The following is a 15562-nucleotide window of genomic DNA, read 5'->3' on the forward strand; positions in this document are numbered from 1 at the left end:
AGCACTGACCAACACTGCCTGGGCCCAGGCTTTTATCTCTGAGGCCCCATTATGATGTCAGAAAGCTGGCTCTGGAATCCTGAGGGCTCCACTATGACACGTGCAAAGTTCCGTCTGAACTTTATATAAGACGGTGAGGCTCAGTCAGTCACTCAGTGTTGCCTGAGAGGGCAACACTGCAACAGCCGGCCGCCAGGCTGTCTTTTTTTTGCACAGCTAGTTGCCTCCAGGAGGCCACAAGAGGGAGACAAGGGACTGCAAAATGGAAAATAGGCATCCACCAACTTTACAGACAACTTCTCCTTGCTCCTACAACCTCCATCCTTGCACAGTTTGTTATTCTTCTAGGTAACATAGTAACAAATCCAAATTGCTGCTCTCTTTGTAGGCAAGCAAGGCTTTGTTGCAACTGCAATTCTTACTTCTTCTTGAAATGTAGGGACGACAGTACATTCCATCACATCCATCTAGTGTACACAGGTAGGTCCATTGTGGCGGGCAGGCGAGCGGGCGGGCTGCTTTATTGGCTGTTTGCTGTTCCCCTACTCCACTCCACTATTTGACTGTTGTGCTGCATCAATCAATCAATCAATCAATCAATCAATCAATCAATCAGTGGCTGGCTCAGGTGCAGCTCTTTAACTTACCTAAAAGGGAGGGCGGAGAGAAGACAAGGAAGGTGAATGAGGTGTTCCAATGTGAAATGCCGGAAACACAGAAACACAGACGACACACAACAAGAGGTGGCAATCTATTCATTAATTGCATTTAATCAATGAGCTCATTATCACTCATGCATTGTCCAACAGGTGTTGAAATAATGGGATTAAAAGGGGAGATCCCTTCAGAAAGACAGAAACAATAGCAAAGACAAAAAACACTTTTGGAATCTGCTTTTAGTCAACACATAAGGAAAGGGTGCACCGGTCCTGGAAATACTGCAATACCAGGTCAATGCGTGGAGTGGACAGAGCAAGCTCTATTTCCATCTCCCTGTTCTAAAAATCCATTTAATATATGGTCCCCAGATAGGGGACGTATCAGATATTAAACTGATAAGAACAGATACTACACTTGATCTTAGCCAAAAGGCCGAGAAGCGATAACCCGAACGGGCCGCGCGTTGCCCGAGCCTGCCCGATACTGCTGTTCAGCCCTTGCAGCGATTCAGCCTACTTCTAGGCAATTCCATGGGGCCCTGCAGGCTCACACACTCACAGCTACACGGGAGGTGAATAAAGGCCGGAGAGGAAGCCAGACAGGATTTGCTTCTTTTGCTTGCACCACAATGCAGTGCTGAAAGAGGAGGAATCTACATAAAAACGCCTTCCTGGCAACGCCCAAATGCCCTGCTGCCATGCAGATAAACACTGGCAGCGGCAGCAAGTGCATGCCCACAGCCACCCCTTGTTCCTTCACACCTTGTATCAGCTGTAATCCAGTCCAGTCCAGTGCTGCCTGCTGAGCAGCACTGACCAACACTGCCTGGGCCCAGGCTTTTATCTCTGAGGCCCCATTATGATGTCAGAAAGCTGGCTCTGGAATCCTGAGGGCTCCACTATGACACGTGCAAAGTTCCGTCTGAACTTTATATAAGACGGTGAGGCTCAGTCAGTCACTCAGTGTTGCCTGAGAGGGCAACACTGCAACAGCCGGCCGCCAGGCTGTCTTTTTTTTGCACAGCTAGTTGCCTCCAGGAGGCCACAAGAGGGAGACAAGGGACTGCAAAATGGAAAATAGGCATCCACCAACTTTACAGACAACTTCTCCTTGCTCCTACAACCTCCATCCTTGCACAGTTTGTTATTCTTCTAGGTAACATAGTAACAAATCCAAATTGCTGCTCTCTTTGTAGGCAAGCAAGGCTTTGTTGCAACTGCAATTCTTACTTCTTCTTGAAATGTAGGGACGACAGTACATTCCATCACATCCATCTAGTGTACACAGGTAGGTCCATTGTGGCGGGCAGGCGAGCGGGCGGGCTGCTTTATTGGCTGTTTGCTGTTCCCCTACTCCACTCCACTATTTGACTGTTGTGCTGCATCAATCAATCAATCAATCAATCAATCAATCAATCAATCAATCAATCAGTGGCTGGCTCAGGTGCAGCTCTTTAACTTACCTAAAAGGGAGGGCGGAGAGAAGACAAGGAAGGTGAATGAGGTGTTCCAATGTGAAATGCCGGAAACACAGAAACACAGACGACACACAACAAGAGGTGGCAATCTATTCATTAATTGCATTTAATCAATGAGCTCATTATCACTCATGCATTGTCCAACAGGTGTTGAAATAATGGGATTAAAAGGGGAGATCCCTTCAGAAAGACAGAAACAATAGCAAAGACAAAAAACACTTTTGGAATCTGCTTTTAGTCAACACATAAGGAAAGGGTGCACCGGTCCTGGAAATACTGCAATACCAGGTCAATGCGTGGAGTGGACAGAGCAAGCTCTATTTCCATCTCCCTGTTCTAAAAATCCATTTAATATATGGTCCCCAGATAGGGGACGTATCAGATATTAAACTGATAAGAACAGATACTACACTTGATCTTAGCCAAAAGGCCGAGAAGCGATAACCCGAACGGGCCGCGCGTTGCCCGAGCCTGCCCGATACTGCTGTTCAGCCCTTGCAGCGATTCAGCCTACTTCTAGGCAATTCCATGGGGCCCTGCAGGCTCACACACTCACAGCTACACGGGAGGTGAATAAAGGCCGGAGAGGAAGCCAGACAGGATTTGCTTCTTTTGCTTGCACCACAATGCAGTGCTGAAAGAGGAGGAATCTACATAAAAACGCCTTCCTGGCAACGCCCAAATGCCCTGCTGCCATGCAGATAAACACTGGCAGCGGCAGCAAGTGCATGCCCACAGCCACCCCTTGTTCCTTCACACCTTGTATCAGCTGTAATCCAGTCCAGTCCAGTGCTGCCTGCTGAGCAGCACTGACCAACACTGCCTGGGCCCAGGCTTTTATCTCTGAGGCCCCATTATGATGTCAGAAAGCTGGCTCTGGAATCCTGAGGGCTCCACTATGACACGTGCAAAGTTCCGTCTGAACTTTATATAAGACGGTGAGGCTCAGTCAGTCACTCAGTGTTGCCTGAGAGGGCAACACTGCAACAGCCGGCCGCCAGGCTGTCTTTTTTTTGCACAGCTAGTTGCCTCCAGGAGGCCACAAGAGGGAGACAAGGGACTGCAAAATGGAAAATAGGCATCCACCAACTTTACAGACAACTTCTCCTTGCTCCTACAACCTCCATCCTTGCACAGTTTGTTATTCTTCTAGGTAACATAGTAACAAATCCAAATTGCTGCTCTCTTTGTAGGCAAGCAAGGCTTTGTTGCAACTGCAATTCTTACTTCTTCTTGAAATGTAGGGACGACAGTATATTCCATCGTACACAGGTAGGTCCATTGTGGCGGGCAGGCGAGCGGGCGGGCTGCTTTATTGGCTGTTTGCTGTTCCCCTACTCCACTCCACTATTTGACTGTTGTGCTGCATCAATCAATCAATCAATCAATCAATCAATCAATCAATCAATCAATCAATCAATCAATCAGTGGCTGGCTCAGGTGCAGCTCTTTAACTTACCTAAAAGGGAGGGCGGAGAGAAGACAAGGAAGGTGAATGAGGTGTTCCAATGTGAAATGCCGGAAACACAGAAACACAGACGACACACAACAAGAGGTGGCAATCTATTCATTAATTGCATTTAATCAATGAGCTCATTATCACTCATGCATTGTCCAACAGGTGTTGAAATAATGGGATTAAAAGGGGAGATCCCTTCAGAAAGACAGAAACAATAGCAAAGACAAAAAACACTTTTGGAATCTGCTTTTAGTCAACACATAAGGAAAGGGTGCACCGGTCCTGGAAATACTGCAATACCAGGTCAATGCGTGGAGTGGACAGAGCAAGCTCTATTTCCATCTCCCTGTTCTAAAAATCCATTTAATATATGGTCCCCAGATAGGGGACGTATCAGATATTAAACTGATAAGAACAGATACTACACTTGATCTTAGCCAAAAGGCCGAGAAGCGATAACCCGAACGGGCCGCGCGTTGCCCGAGCCTGCCCGATACTGCTGTTCAGCCCTTGCAGCGATTCAGCCTACTTCTAGGCAATTCCATGGGGCCCTGCAGGCTCACACACTCACAGCTACACGGGAGGTGAATAAAGGCCGGAGAGGAAGCCAGACAGGATTTGCTTCTTTTGCTTGCACCACAATGCAGTGCTGAAAGAGGAGGAATCTACATAAAAACGCCTTCCTGGCAACGCCCAAATGCCCTGCTGCCATGCAGATAAACACTGGCAGCGGCAGCAAGTGCATGCCCACAGCCACCCCTTGTTCCTTCACACCTTGTATCAGCTGTAATCCAGTCCAGTCCAGTGCTGCCTGCTGAGCAGCACTGACCAACACTGCCTGGGCCCAGGCTTTTATCTCTGAGGCCCCATTATGATGTCAGAAAGCTGGCTCTGGAATCCTGAGGGCTCCACTATGACACGTGCAAAGTTCCGTCTGAACTTTATCACTCAGTGTTGCCTGAGAGGGCAACACTGCAACAGCCGGCCGCCAGGCTGTCTTTTTTTTGCACAGCTAGTTGCCTCCAGGAGGACACAAGAGGGAGACAAGGGACTGCAAAATGGAAAATAGGCATCCACCAACTTTACAGACAACTTCTCCTTGCTCCTACAACCTCCATCCTTGCACAGTTTGTTATTCTTCTAGGTAACATAGTAACAAATCCAAATTGCTGCTCTCTTTGTAGGCAAGCAAGGCTTTGTTGCAACTGCAATTCTTACTTCTTCTTGAAATGTAGGGACGACAGTACATTCCATCACATCCATCTAGTGTACACAGGTAGGTCCATTGTGGCGGGCAGGCGAGCGGGCGGGCTGCTTTATTGGCTGTTTGCTGTTCCCCTACTCCACTCCACTATTTGACTGTTGTGCTGCATCAATCAATCAATCAATCAATCAATCAATCAATCAATCAATCAGTGGCTGGCTCAGGTGCAGCTCTTTAACTTACCTAAAAGGGAGGGCGGAGAGAAGACAAGGAAGGTGAATGAGGTGTTCCAATGTGAAATGCCGGAAACACAGAAACACAGACGACACACAACAAGAGGTGGCAATCTATTCATTAATTGCATTTAATCAATGAGCTCATTATCACTCATGCATTGTCCAACAGGTGTTGAAATAATGGGATTAAAAGGGGAGATCCCTTCAGAAAGACAGAAACAATAGCAAAGACAAAAAACACTTTTGGAATCTGCTTTTAGTCAACACATAAGGAAAGGGTGCACCGGTCCTGGAAATACTGCAATACCAGGTCAATGCGTGGAGTGGACAGAGCAAGCTCTATTTCCATCTCCCTGTTCTAAAAATCCATTTAATATATGGTCCCCAGATAGGGGACGTATCAGATATTAAACTGATAAGAACAGATACTACACTTGATCTTAGCCAAAAGGCCGAGAAGCGATAACCCGAACGGGCCGCGCGTTGCCCGAGCCTGCCCGATACTGCTGTTCAGCCCTTGCAGCGATTCAGCCTACTTCTAGGCAATTCCATGGGGCCCTGCAGGCTCACACACTCACAGCTACACGGGAGGTGAATAAAGGCCGGAGAGGAAGCCAGACAGGATTTGCTTCTTTTGCTTGCACCACAATGCAGTGCTGAAAAAGGAGGAATCTACATAAAAACGCCTTCCTGGCAACGCCCAAATGCCCTGCTGCCATGCAGATAAACACTGGCAGCGGCAGCAAGTGCATGCCCACAGCCACCCCTTGTTCCTTCACACCTTGTATCAGCTGTAATCCAGTCCAGTCCAGTGCTGCCTGCTGAGCAGCACTGACCAACACTGCCTGGGCCCAGGCTTTTATCTCTGAGGCCCCATTATGATGTCAGAAAGCTGGCTCTGGAATCCTGAGGGCTCCACTATGACACGTGCAAAGTTCCGTCTGAACTTTATATAAGACGGTGAGGCTCAGTCAGTCACTCAGTGTTGCCTGAGAGGGCAACACTGCAACAGCCGGCCGCCAGGCTGTCTTTTTTTTGCACAGCTAGTTGCCTCCAGGAGGCCACAAGAGGGAGACAAGGGACTGCAAAATGGAAAATAGGCATCCACCAACTTTACAGACAACTTCTCCTTGCTCCTACAACCTCCATCCTTGCACAGTTTGTTATTCTTCTAGGTAACATAGTAACAAATCCAAATTGCTGCTCTCTTTGTAGGCAAGCAAGGCTTTGTTGCAACTGCAATTCTTACTTCTTCTTGAAATGTAGGGACGACAGTACATTCCATCACATCCATCTAGTGTACACAGGTAGGTCCATTGTGGCGGGCAGGCGAGCGGGCGGGCTGCTTTATTGGCTGTTTGCTGTTCCCCTACTCCACTCCACTATTTGACTGTTGTGCTGCATCAATCAATCAATCAATCAATCAATCAATCAATCAATCAATCAATCAGTGGCTGGCTCAGGTGCAGCTCTTTAACTTACCTAAAAGGGAGGGCGGAGAGAAGACAAGGAAGGTGAATGAGGTGTTCCAATGTGAAATGCCGGAAACACAGAAACACAGACGACACACAACAAGAGGTGGCAATCTATTCATTAATTGCATTTAATCAATGAGCTCATTATCACTCATGCATTGTCCAACAGGTGTTGAAATAATGGGATTAAAAGGGGAGATCCCTTCAGAAAGACAGAAACAATAGCAAAGACAAAAAACACTTTTGGAATCTGCTTTTAGTCAACACATAAGGAAAGGGTGCACCGGTCCTGGAAATACTGCAATACCAGGTCAATGCGTGGAGTGGACAGAGCAAGCTCTATTTCCATCTCCCTGTTCTAAAAATCCATTTAATATATGGTCCCCAGATAGGGGACGTATCAGATATTAAACTGATAAGAACAGATACTACACTTGATCTTAGCCAAAAGGCCGAGAAGCGATAACCCGAACGGGCCGCGCGTTGCCCGAGCCTGCCCGATACTGCTGTTCAGCCCTTGCAGCGATTCAGCCTACTTCTAGGCAATTCCATGGGGCCCTGCAGGCTCACACACTCACAGCTACACGGGAGGTGAATAAAGGCCGGAGAGGAAGCCAGACAGGATTTGCTTCTTTTGCTTGCACCACAATGCAGTGCTGAAAGAGGAGGAATCTACATAAAAACGCCTTCCTGGCAACGCCCAAATGCCCTGCTGCCATGCAGATAAACACTGGCAGCGGCAGCAAGTGCATGCCCACAGCCACCCCTTGTTCCTTCACACCTTGTATCAGCTGTAATCCAGTCCAGTCCAGTGCTGCCTGCTGAGCAGCACTGACCAACACTGCCTGGGCCCAGGCTTTTATCTCTGAGGCCCCATTATGATGTCAGAAAGCTGGCTCTGGAATCCTGAGGGCTCCACTATGACACGTGCAAAGTTCCGTCTGAACTTTATATAAGACGGTGAGGCTCAGTCAGTCACTCAGTGTTGCCTGAGAGGGCAACACTGCAACAGCCGGCCGCCAGGCTGTCTTTTTTTTGCACAGCTAGTTGCCTCCAGGAGGCCACAAGAGGGAGACAAGGGACTGCAAAATGGAAAATAGGCATCCACCAACTTTACAGACAACTTCTCCTTGCTCCTACAACCTCCATCCTTGCACAGTTTGTTATTCTTCTAGGTAACATAGTAACAAATCCAAATTGCTGCTCTCTTTGTAGGCAAGCAAGGCTTTGTTGCAACTGCAATTCTTACTTCTTCTTGAAATGTAGGGACGACAGTACATTCCATCACATCCATCTAGTGTACACAGGTAGGTCCATTGTGGCGGGCAGGCGAGCGGGCGGGCTGCTTTATTGGCTGTTTGCTGTTCCCCTACTCCACTCCACTATTTGACTGTTGTGCTGCATCAATCAATCAATCAATCAATCAATCAATCAATCAATCAATCAATCAATCAATCAATCAATCAATCAATCAATCAATCAGTGGCTGGCTCAGGTGCAGCTCTTTAACTTACCTAAAAGGGAGGGCGGAGAGAAGACAAGGAAGGTGAATGAGGTGTTCCAATGTGAAATGCCGGAAACACAGAAACACAGACGACACACAACAAGAGGTGGCAATCTATTCATTAATTGCATTTAATCAATGAGCTCATTATCACTCATGCATTGTCCAACAGGTGTTGAAATAATGGGATTAAAAGGGGAGATCCCTTCAGAAAGACAGAAACAATAGCAAAGACAAAAAACACTTTTGGAATCTGCTTTTAGTCAACACATAAGGAAAGGGTGCACCGGTCCTGGAAATACTGCAATACCAGGTCAATGCGTGGAGTGGACAGAGCAAGCTCTATTTCCATCTCCCTGTTCTAAAAATCCATTTAATATATGGTCCCCAGATAGGGGACGTATCAGATATTAAACTGATAAGAACAGATACTACACTTGATCTTAGCCAAAAGGCCGAGAAGCGATAACCCGAACGGGCCGCGCGTTGCCCGAGCCTGCCCGATACTGCTGTTCAGCCCTTGCAGCGATTCAGCCTACTTCTAGGCAATTCCATGGGGCCCTGCAGGCTCACACACTCACAGCTACACGGGAGGTGAATAAAGGCCGGAGAGGAAGCCAGACAGGATTTGCTTCTTTTGCTTGCACCACAATGCAGTGCTGAAAGAGGAGGAATCTACATAAAAACGCCTTCCTGGCAACGCCCAAATGCCCTGCTGCCATGCAGATAAACACTGGCAGCGGCAGCAAGTGCATGCCCACAGCCACCCCTTGTTCCTTCACACCTTGTATCAGCTGTAATCCAGTCCAGTCCAGTGCTGCCTGCTGAGCAGCACTGACCAACACTGCCTGGGCCCAGGCTTTTATCTCTGAGGCCCCATTATGATGTCAGAAAGCTGGCTCTGGAATCCTGAGGGCTCCACTATGACACGTGCAAAGTTCCGTCTGAACTTTATATAAGACGGTGAGGCTCAGTCAGTCACTCAGTGTTGCCTGAGAGGGCAACACTGCAACAGCCGGCCGCCAGGCTGTCTTTTTTTTGCACAGCTAGTTGCCTCCAGGAGGCCACAAGAGGGAGACAAGGGACTGCAAAATGGAAAATAGGCATCCACCAACTTTACAGACAACTTCTCCTTGCTCCTACAACCTCCATCCTTGCACAGTTTGTTATTCTTCTAGGTAACATAGTAACAAATCCAAATTGCTGCTCTCTTTGTAGGCAAGCAAGGCTTTGTTGCAACTGCAATTCTTACTTCTTCTTGAAATGTAGGGACGACAGTACATTCCATCACATCCATCTAGTGTACACAGGTAGGTCCATTGTGGCGGGCAGGCGAGCGGGCGGGCTGCTTTATTGGCTGTTTGCTGTTCCCCTACTCCACTCCACTATTTGACTGTTGTGCTGCATCAATCAATCAATCAATCAATCAATCAATCAATCAATCAATCAATCAATCAATCAATCAGTGGCTGGCTCAGGTGCAGCTCTTTAACTTACCTAAAAGGGAGGGCGGAGAGAAGACAAGGAAGGTGAATGAGGTGTTCCAATGTGAAATGCCGGAAACACAGAAACACAGACGACACACAACAAGAGGTGGCAATCTATTCATTAATTGCATTTAATCAATGAGCTCATTATCACTCATGCATTGTCCAACAGGTGTTGAAATAATGGGATTAAAAGGGGAGATCCCTTCAGAAAGACAGAAACAATAGCAAAGACAAAAAACACTTTTGGAATCTGCTTTTAGTCAACACATAAGGAAAGGGTGCACCGGTCCTGGAAATACTGCAATACCAGGTCAATGCGTGGAGTGGACAGAGCAAGCTCTATTTCCATCTCCCTGTTCTAAAAATCCATTTAATATATGGTCCCCAGATAGGGGACGTATCAGATATTAAACTGATAAGAACAGATACTACACTTGATCTTAGCCAAAAGGCCGAGAAGCGATAACCCGAACGGGCCGCGCGTTGCCCGAGCCTGCCCGATACTGCTGTTCAGCCCTTGCAGCGATTCAGCCTACTTCTAGGCAATTCCATGGGGCCCTGCAGGCTCACACACTCACAGCTACACGGGAGGTGAATAAAGGCCGGAGAGGAAGCCAGACAGGATTTGCTTCTTTTGCTTGCACCACAATGCAGTGCTGAAAGAGGAGGAATCTACATAAAAACGCCTTCCTGGCAACGCCCAAATGCCCTGCTGCCATGCAGATAAACACTGGCAGCGGCAGCAAGTGCATGCCCACAGCCACCCCTTGTTCCTTCACACCTTGTATCAGCTGTAATCCAGTCCAGTCCAGTGCTGCCTGCTGAGCAGCACTGACCAACACTGCCTGGGCCCAGGCTTTTATCTCTGAGGCCCCATTATGATGTCAGAAAGCTGGCTCTGGAATCCTGAGGGCTCCACTATGACACGTGCAAAGTTCCGTCTGAACTTTATATAAGACGGTGAGGCTCAGTCAGTCACTCAGTGTTGCCTGAGAGGGCAACACTGCAACAGCCGGCCGCCAGGCTGTCTTTTTTTTGCACAGCTAGTTGCCTCCAGGAGGCCACAAGAGGGAGACAAGGGACTGCAAAATGGAAAATAGGCATCCACCAACTTTACAGACAACTTCTCCTTGCTCCTACAACCTCCATCCTTGCACAGTTTGTTATTCTTCTAGGTAACATAGTAACAAATCCAAATTGCTGCTCTCTTTGTAGGCAAGCAAGGCTTTGTTGCAACTGCAATTCTTACTTCTTCTTGAAATGTAGGGACGACAGTACATTCCATCACATCCATCTAGTGTACACAGGTAGGTCCATTGTGGCGGGCAGGCGAGCGGGCGGGCTGCTTTATTGGCTGTTTGCTGTTCCCCTACTCCACTCCACTATTTGACTGTTGTGCTGCATCAATCAATCAATCAATCAATCAATCAATCAATCAGTGGCTGGCTCAGGTGCAGCTCTTTAACTTACCTAAAAGGGAGGGCGGAGAGAAGACAAGGAAGGTGAATGAGGTGTTCCAATGTGAAATGCCGGAAACACAGAAACACAGACGACACACAACAAGAGGTGGCAATCTATTCATTAATTGCATTTAATCAATGAGCTCATTATCACTCATGCATTGTCCAACAGGTGTTGAAATAATGGGATTAAAAGGGGAGATCCCTTCAGAAAGACAGAAACAATAGCAAAGACAAAAAACACTTTTGGAATCTGCTTTTAGTCAACACATAAGGAAAGGGTGCACCGGTCCTGGAAATACTGCAATACCAGGTCAATGCGTGGAGTGGACAGAGCAAGCTCTATTTCCATCTCCCTGTTCTAAAAATCCATTTAATATATGGTCCCCAGATAGGGGACGTATCAGATATTAAACTGATAAGAACAGATACTACACTTGATCTTAGCCAAAAGGCCGAGAAGCGATAACCCGAACGGGCCGCGCGTTGCCCGAGCCTGCCCGATACTGCTGTTCAGCCCTTGCAGCGATTCAGCCTACTTCTAGGCAATTCCATGGGGCCCTGCAGGCTCACACACTCACAGCTACACGGGAGGTGAATAAAGGCCGGAGAGGAAGCCAGACAGGATTTGCTTCTTTTGCTTGCACCACAATGCAGTGCTGAAAGAGGAGGAATCTACATAAAAACGCCTTCCTGGCAACGCCCAAATGCCCTGCTGCCATGCAGATAAACACTGGCAGCGGCAGCAAGTGCATGCCCACAGCCACCCCTTGTTCCTTCACACCTTGTATCAGCTGTAATCCAGTCCAGTCCAGTGCTGCCTGCTGAGCAGCACTGACCAACACTGCCTGGGCCCAGGCTTTTATCTCTGAGGCCCCATTATGATGTCAGAAAGCTGGCTCTGGAATCCTGAGGGCTCCACTATGACACGTGCAAAGTTCCGTCTGAACTTTATATAAGACGGTGAGGCTCAGTCAGTCACTCAGTGTTGCCTGAGAGGGCAACACTGCAACAGCCGGCCGCCAGGCTGTCTTTTTTTTGCACAGCTAGTTGCCTCCAGGAGGCCACAAGAGGGAGACAAGGGACTGCAAAATGGAAAATAGGCATCCACCAACTTTACAGACAACTTCTCCTTGCTCCTACAACCTCCATCCTTGCACAGTTTGTTATTCTTCTAGGTAACATAGTAACAAATCCAAATTGCTGCTCTCTTTGTAGGCAAGCAAGGCTTTGTTGCAACTGCAATTCTTACTTCTTCTTGAAATGTAGGGACGACAGTACATTCCATCACATCCATCTAGTGTACACAGGTAGGTCCATTGTGGCGGGCAGGCGAGCGGGCGGGCTGCTTTATTGGCTGTTTGCTGTTCCCCTACTCCACTCCACTATTTGACTGTTGTGCTGCATCAATCAATCAATCAATCAATCAATCAATCAATCAATCAATCAATCAGTGGCTGGCTCAGGTGCAGCTCTTTAACTTACCTAAAAGGGAGGGCGGAGAGAAGACAAGGAAGGTGAATGAGGTGTTCCAATGTGAAATGCCGGAAACACAGAAACACAGACGACACACAACAAGAGGTGGCAATCTATTCATTAATTGCATTTAATCAATGAGCTCATTATCACTCATGCATTGTCCAACAGGTGTTGAAATAATGGGATTAAAAGGGGAGATCCCTTCAGAAAGACAGAAACAATAGCAAAGACAAAAAACACTTTTGGAATCTGCTTTTAGTCAACACATAAGGAAAGGGTGCACCGGTCCTGGAAATACTGCAATACCAGGTCAATGCGTGGAGTGGACAGAGCAAGCTCTATTTCCATCTCCCTGTTCTAAAAATCCATTTAATATATGGTCCCCAGATAGGGGACGTATCAGATATTAAACTGATAAGAACAGATACTACACTTGATCTTAGCCAAAAGGCCGAGAAGCGATAACCCGAACGGGCCGCGCGTTGCCCGAGCCTGCCCGATACTGCTGTTCAGCCCTTGCAGCGATTCAGCCTACTTCTAGGCAATTCCATGGGGCCCTGCAGGCTCACACACTCACAGCTACACGGGAGGTGAATAAAGGCCGGAGAGGAAGCCAGACAGGATTTGCTTCTTTTGCTTGCACCACAATGCAGTGCTGAAAGAGGAGGAATCTACATAAAAACGCCTTCCTGGCAACGCCCAAATGCCCTGCTGCCATGCAGATAAACACTGGCAGCGGCAGCAAGTGCATGCCCACAGCCACCCCTTGTTCCTTCACACCTTGTATCAGCTGTAATCCAGTCCAGTCCAGTGCTGCCTGCTGAGCAGCACTGACCAACACTGCCTGGGCCCAGGCTTTTATCTCTGAGGCCCCATTATGATGTCAGAAAGCTGGCTCTGGAATCCTGAGGGCTCCACTATGACACGTGCAAAGTTCCGTCTGAACTTTATATAAGACGGTGAGGCTCAGTCAGTCACTCAGTGTTGCCTGAGAGGGCAACACTGCAACAGCCGGCCGCCAGGCTGTCTTTTTTTTGCACAGCTAGTTGCCTCCAGGAGGCCACAAGAGGGAGACAAGGGACTGCAAAATGGAAAATAGGCATCCACCAACTTTACAGACAACTTCTCCTTGCTCCTACAACCTCCATCCTTGCACAGTTTGTTATTCTTCTAGGTAACATAGTAACAAATCCAAATTGCTGCTCTCTTTGTAGGCAAGCAAGGCTTTGTTGCAACTGCAATTCTTACTTCTTCTTGAAATGTAGGGACGACAGTACATTCCATCACATCCATCTAGTGTACACAGGTAGGTCCATTGTGGCGGGCAGGCGAGCGGGCGGGCTGCTTTATTGGCTGTTTGCTGTTCCCCTACTCCACTCCACTATTTGACTGTTGTGCTGCATCAATCAATCAATCAATCAATCAATCAATCAATCAATCAATCAATCAGTGGCTGGCTCAGGTGCAGCTCTTTAACTTACCTAAAAGGGAGGGCGGAGAGAAGACAAGGAAGGTGAATGAGGTGTTCCAATGTGAAATGCCGGAAACACAGAAACACAGACGACACACAACAAGAGGTGGCAATCTATTCATTAATTGCATTTAATCAATGAGCTCATTATCACTCATGCATTGTCCAACAGGTGTTGAAATAATGGGATTAAAAGGGGAGATCCCTTCAGAAAGACAGAAACAATAGCAAAGACAAAAAACACTTTTGGAATCTGCTTTTAGTCAACACATAAGGAAAGGGTGCACCGGTCCTGGAAATACTGCAATACCAGGTCAATGCGTGGAGTGGACAGAGCAAGCTCTATTTCCATCTCCCTGTTCTAAAAATCCATTTAATATATGGTCCCCAGATAGGGGACGTATCAGATATTAAACTGATAAGAACAGATACTACACTTGATCTTAGCCAAAAGGCCGAGAAGCGATAACCCGAACGGGCCGCGCGTTGCCCGAGCCTGCCCGATACTGCTGTTCAGCCCTTGCAGCGATTCAGCCTACTTCTAGGCAATTCCATGGGGCCCTGCAGGCTCACACACTCACAGCTACACGGGAGGTGAATAAAGGCCGGAGAGGAAGCCAGACAGGATTTGCTTCTTTTGCTTGCACCACAATGCAGTGCTGAAAGAGGAGGAATCTACATAAAAACGCCTTCCTGGCAACGCCCAAATGCCCTGCTGCCATGCAGATAAACACTGGCAGCGGCAGCAAGTGCATGCCCACAGCCACCCCTTGTTCCTTCACACCTTGTATCAGCTGTAATCCAGTCCAGTCCAGTGCTGCCTGCTGAGCAGCACTGACCAACACTGCCTGGGCCCAGGCTTTTATCTCTGAGGCCCCATTATGATGTCAGAAAGCTGGCTCTGGAATCCTGAGGGCTCCACTATGACACGTGCAAAGTTCCGTCTGAACTTTATATAAGACGGTGAGGCTCAGTCAGTCACTCAGTGTTGCCTGAGAGGGCAACACTGCAACAGCCGGCCGCCAGGCTGTCTTTTTTTTGCACAGCTAGTTGCCTCCAGGAGGCCACAAGAGGGAGACAAGGGACTGCAAAATGGAAAATAGGCATCCACCAACTTTACAGACAACTTCTCCTTGCTCCTACAACCTCCATCCTTGCACAGTTTGTTATTCTTCTAGGTAACATAGTAACAAATCCAAATTGCTGCTCTCTTTGTAGGCAAGCAAGGCTTTGTTGCAACTGCAATTCTTACTTCTTCTTGAAATGTAGGGACGACAGTACATTCCATCACATCCATCTAGTGTACACAGGTAGGTCCATTGTGGCGGGCAGGCGAGCGGGCGGGCTGCTTTATTGGCTGTTTGCTGTTCCCCTACTCCACTCCACTATTTGACTGTTGTGCTGCATCAATCAATCAATCAATCAATCAATCAATCAATCAATCAATCAATCAATCAATCAATCAATCAATCAGTGGCTGGCTCAGGTGCAGCTCTTTAACTTACCTAAAAGGGAGGGCGGAGAGAAGACAAGGAAGGTGAATGAGGTGTTCCAATGTGAAATGCCGGAAACACAGAAACACAGACGACACACAACAAGAGGTGGCAATCTATTCATTAATTGCATTTAATCAATGAGCTCATTATC

General features: G+C 47.7%; 10 non-coding genes across 10 annotated transcripts; all 10 read right to left on the reverse strand.

Annotated features, from left to right (window-relative positions):
• Nucleotides 1-913: 913 nt before the first annotated feature.
• Nucleotides 914-1104, reverse strand: LOC142695449 (U2 spliceosomal RNA). Its single transcript, XR_012863564.1, has one exon. It is a non-coding gene; the product is annotated as a U2 spliceosomal RNA (small nuclear RNA).
• Nucleotides 1105-2388: 1284 nt separating this feature from the next.
• On the reverse strand, nt 2389-2579 carry LOC142695450 (U2 spliceosomal RNA). The gene has a single exon (XR_012863565.1). It is a non-coding gene; the product is annotated as a U2 spliceosomal RNA (small nuclear RNA).
• Nucleotides 2580-3862: 1283 nt separating this feature from the next.
• On the reverse strand, nt 3863-4053 carry LOC142695451 (U2 spliceosomal RNA). The gene has a single exon (XR_012863566.1). It is a non-coding gene; the product is annotated as a U2 spliceosomal RNA (small nuclear RNA).
• Nucleotides 4054-5309: 1256 nt separating this feature from the next.
• Nucleotides 5310-5500, reverse strand: LOC142695452 (U2 spliceosomal RNA). The gene has a single exon (XR_012863567.1). It is a non-coding gene; the product is annotated as a U2 spliceosomal RNA (small nuclear RNA).
• A 1284-nt stretch (nt 5501-6784) lies between these two features.
• Nucleotides 6785-6975, reverse strand: LOC142695453 (U2 spliceosomal RNA). Its single transcript, XR_012863568.1, has one exon. It is a non-coding gene; the product is annotated as a U2 spliceosomal RNA (small nuclear RNA).
• Nucleotides 6976-8291: 1316 nt separating this feature from the next.
• LOC142695454 (U2 spliceosomal RNA) lies at nt 8292-8482 on the reverse strand. Its single transcript, XR_012863569.1, has one exon. It is a non-coding gene; the product is annotated as a U2 spliceosomal RNA (small nuclear RNA).
• Nucleotides 8483-9778: 1296 nt separating this feature from the next.
• On the reverse strand, nt 9779-9969 carry LOC142695455 (U2 spliceosomal RNA). Its single transcript, XR_012863570.1, has one exon. It is a non-coding gene; the product is annotated as a U2 spliceosomal RNA (small nuclear RNA).
• A 1272-nt stretch (nt 9970-11241) lies between these two features.
• LOC142695456 (U2 spliceosomal RNA) lies at nt 11242-11432 on the reverse strand. The gene has a single exon (XR_012863571.1). It is a non-coding gene; the product is annotated as a U2 spliceosomal RNA (small nuclear RNA).
• A 1284-nt stretch (nt 11433-12716) lies between these two features.
• On the reverse strand, nt 12717-12907 carry LOC142695458 (U2 spliceosomal RNA). The gene has a single exon (XR_012863572.1). It is a non-coding gene; the product is annotated as a U2 spliceosomal RNA (small nuclear RNA).
• Nucleotides 12908-14191: 1284 nt separating this feature from the next.
• LOC142695459 (U2 spliceosomal RNA) lies at nt 14192-14382 on the reverse strand. The gene has a single exon (XR_012863573.1). It is a non-coding gene; the product is annotated as a U2 spliceosomal RNA (small nuclear RNA).
• Between the last annotated feature and the right edge of the window lie 1180 nt (nt 14383-15562).

This window comes from Rhinoderma darwinii (assembly GCF_050947455.1).
Source record: "Rhinoderma darwinii isolate aRhiDar2 chromosome 5 unlocalized genomic scaffold, aRhiDar2.hap1 SUPER_5_unloc_47, whole genome shotgun sequence".
Taxonomy (NCBI): domain Eukaryota; kingdom Metazoa; phylum Chordata; class Amphibia; order Anura; family Rhinodermatidae; genus Rhinoderma; species Rhinoderma darwinii.